The 4,098-nt window shown below is 40.7% G+C and overlaps 1 pseudogene; it reads right to left on the bottom strand.

Moving 5' to 3' along the window:
* Nucleotides 1–1,357: 1,357 nt before the first annotated feature.
* On the bottom strand, nucleotides 1,358–2,308 carry LOC101358603 (taste receptor type 2 member 39-like; annotated as a pseudogene).
* Between the last annotated feature and the right edge of the window lie 1,790 nt (nucleotides 2,309–4,098).

Consider the following 4,098-nt stretch of genomic DNA (forward strand, 5'->3'; position numbering starts at 1 on the left):
TGGACTGAAAGTCTGGGACGTTTCCATGGCAACCCTTGAGCAAGTCGAGTGGAAAGCTGGGAGGGAGTGACAGAGTGAGATATATGAACTCATGATTTTGGGGCTTTACATTTTTTATGAAAACAAATATTGTGAGAGGCTCAACTAACAAATTAAAACACACAGTCTCCTCCCGGAAAACTTTCCAACTTACCGAGTTCTCTTTCTAATTAAAAAGCTCAATGTAAATCTTTTAAAATTGTGAAATTAATGCATACATATTCTAAATAGCTCAAACAACATGGAAGGGTATAAAATGAAATGGAAATGTTGCAATTATCCACATGATACCCAACGCCAATGCTCAGGAGTCCTCTATTAATCATTTTTGGTCCAGAAACTTTATACACACCCCCCGACACATATACATACATACAGGCATACATGCAGGATTTATGTATATTTCTTTTTAAAAAGGGCAAGATAAATAGAACCACAAAATAGCTCCTTACTTTTCGCGTTCAGCAATGTAAATATATTGGAGATCTTTTCATTTGAGAACACATGAAACTATCTCACTTAAAAAATTGTTACATCATATCCCATTTCATGGATATACCAGTGTCCTCAATAATGAACGATACTATTAAAGAATTGAATTGACCTTTCTGCACATATTTTTTCATATTTATATTATTTCTAGGAAAAATTCTCAGATGATAATTTTTAGGTTGAAGGATATTTTATGCATTGTTAATATTTTCATAGGCATTTTCAAATTTTTCAGGTCATGTCTTTGGAGGAAGAGAAAAAATGCACTTCCAGCTGCTGCTCAGAAAGTTTCCCGAATAATCTGAATCTGTTCATTGTATTCAGTGTGGGCCCTCAGCAGACACTTCCCAAATGCATGTGAAAGGGGAGGAGAGGAGTTACCAAAAGCCCAAGTTGCAGAACCTTCCTCTATGTTGGTGCCTACATCCACCTATCTGTATCTATCTGAAGAACTTGAGGATATTGTTTAAGTTCCAACACCAAAAATTGACTTAATGATCTAGCATAGGGCTGAGCATTGATATTTTGAAATATCTCCGCCAGAGAGGCTAATGTTTTGCCATGGTTTAGAGTCACTGCCTTAGATAGAGCGAGTGGAGGTAGAAATAGAGGGTCCAGGTAAACAGTATGTTAAGCTTCACTAAGACTGTGCCTCAGAAGCAAAAGAGAGGAGTGAAGATTGACCTCCTATACAAAAAACTGCATTGGGTGAAAGGATCAGGGTAGGTTTGTGGGAGAGAAGAGGAGGGAAGACGGAAGCCTTGGGAGGAAATGAAGAGCTGGGGGACCAGGTCCCATGGTGTTCCCTAGGTGCTGGTCACAGAGTCTACCCTTTTAGGTAGAGGTGAACTTGGTGCTGGAACCTCTTCCAGGCTATTCTCAGCCCAGGGTTGTCCAAGATGAGCAGAACTGAGCGGCCAGAAGGGTAGGCTGCCATGATGACTTTGCACAAAATGTTCCAGGGACTGTTGGCATCAAAGATGTCAGACATATCGAGAAATAGAGCAACAGCATTGAAGATGTAGAGAGCGAGAAAGTAGCTGATAGCTTTGATGACCCCCATGTGGGCCTGCATGCTGTGGTCCCTGAGCTCACGCATTGCTCTCCATGTGCAGGGTGTGTTTCCTGAGGAAGGCTACCAGCAGGGTGGCTGCCAGGGTGAACATGAAGAGAGGAAGGATGATGCCCACATTATAGAGAAGGAGCAGGTTGACCATGTTGATCTTAGGAAGTACTTCTCTGTGGAGTTGGAGGAGGAGATAGAAAAATAGTTGCTGCAATACGCAGTGTAGATGGCCTTGAAGAAGTGCACACTGTAACCCATGGAAACGAACACTGATAGCCGCAGAAGCCAGGGCATCCATCTGGAAATTCTCCATTTCAGCTTGAGGAAAAGAGAATAGAAGTCTGTGATCTTCACAAAGTAGAAGAAACTGAGCCAGGTAGCAAACCAGAGACTGCAATAGTTTAAGAACATGTAGCTGACTTTGAATGTTGCATATACTATCCATTGGTTATAAAAACCTAGGAAGATTGAACTGAGAGTGGTTCCTAGCATCATGAAGCTCTGGAGAGCTATTCTGGATGCACCCAGAAAAAACAGGATCCCGCCACTTGTGGAAACTGCCTTATTCAGAATCCACTTGGCTGCATTTACAGCCAAGATGAACCCATTTGCAGTGATTCCAATGATGCATTTTGTGCCTATGATGATTAAAATGAAGATGAAGGAAGGTGGTGACAGTTTGTTTTCCTGATAAGTGCAGGACTTGGCCATCCTGAGTACGGACTCTGCATTAGTGTGTGGAGGAAAATGTCTCCTTGGTTTGATGGGCTGGTCCTTGGTAGCTCCCAGGATTCACGCTACAGGAGGAAGCAGCTGATGCATCATTTTCAAATCCACTCCATTTGTTTATATCGGCATTCTTAGCTCTAGATCTGGAGATGTAAATGATGAGAGGATTTGGTTCCTAATCCATTCCCTGTTTTTGGACATGTTGGTATAAGTTCAACCAGGGGCCCAGGCATGGACTTAAGTAGAGTCCCCTTTATATACCGCTAAGGTGGTACTGAGAACCACCTTTACAGACATCATTCCTTGATCTTTCTACCTGCTGCAAACTGGACACCTGCCATCTTAGGCTCTCCCTCTTCATTACCCTGGGGATTCTATTTGCTTCTCTGTTATGATGAATTCCTGATTTTCTGGTTGCCATAGTTTTCTCATTTGGTGGAGCACATACCCCAGTTGCTTCCAGAGAAATGTGCATGAGAGATACAGTTTTTGAACTCTTGCGTGTCTCAAAATACCTTTATTCTAACTTTCTGTTTAATGGTATGGCTATGAATAGAATTCCAGGTTGGAACATATTTTTCCTTGGAATTTCCCTAATTCTGAGTGAAGTCTTTATAAAAGAGCAGAATAGACACAGACATGCACAGGGGAGGACAGACGCCATGAGAAGATGCATCTATAAGTATCCAAGGAACCATCAGAAGTGCTGGGGTTACGGAAGTCGTAAGAGACAAGAATATTCCACTAGAGCCTACAGAGTGAGACACACACACACACACACACACACGTACAGCCTACCTCTGCTGATGGCCTGATTTTAGACTTCTAGCGTCCAGAACTTGGAGAGAATAAATTCCTGTTCTCTAAAGCCACCCATTTGTGGTATATTGTGTTACGGCAGTCCTTAGTATCTAAGACACTTTGTCACTGGTATTTTTCTGAATAATGTATTTGTTCAATATCTTCTTTTATCTCTCCTATCTTCATAAAATTGCCTGCAACATTCTTTAGAGTTGCATTTTATGGCCGATAGATATGAAATTCTTGACACTTTCAATGGACCGTTCTGTGACTATTGAGAAAATAGTCTGTATAGGTACTGAGATTACTGATGTCTTCTGAGCAAATTATGCTAAATGGAGGCCATTCTCAATTCTAACTTTTTTTGTACTAAATTGTATAAATATTTTAACTTCCATGCAGAAAAAACCATTCTTCAAAATATTTTATAAGACAAGCTCATCAAATAAATTTTCTCTATTCATGATTCATTTGAATGTCTTACCAAATCTGAGTTGTGAAAAAGTGTAGCCCTTCTCGATTTTGTTGCATTATAATACAAGATATACATTTATTCAATCAAACACAGTAACTCCATAAAACATTCTTTCTAGAAGTTGAGAGATTCTAAAACATACTTTTTAAAGTTTGAAATTAACCTTTTAAATCACTGAGCCCTCATAATTTAATTTGTTCAGTTTCTTCCTTACTTTATTGCTGTTTTTGTTAGGTGTCGTTGAGTCAGTTCCAACTCATAGGGACCCCATGTACAACAGAATGAAACACTGCCCAGTCCTGCGCCATTCTCATGATCTTTGTTATGCTTGAGACCATTGTTGCAGCCTCTGTGTCAATCCATCTAGTTGAGGGTCTTCCTCTCTTTCACCGGCTCTCTACTTTACCAAGCATGATGTCCTTTTCCAGGGACTGGTCCCTCCTGATAACATGGCCACCGTATGTGAGACAAAGCCTCGCCATCCTTGTTTCTAAGG

This window comes from Trichechus manatus, unplaced genomic scaffold (assembly GCF_000243295.1).
Source record: "Trichechus manatus latirostris isolate Lorelei unplaced genomic scaffold, TriManLat1.0 scaffold00093, whole genome shotgun sequence".
Taxonomy (NCBI): Eukaryota; Metazoa; Chordata; class Mammalia; order Sirenia; family Trichechidae; genus Trichechus; species Trichechus manatus.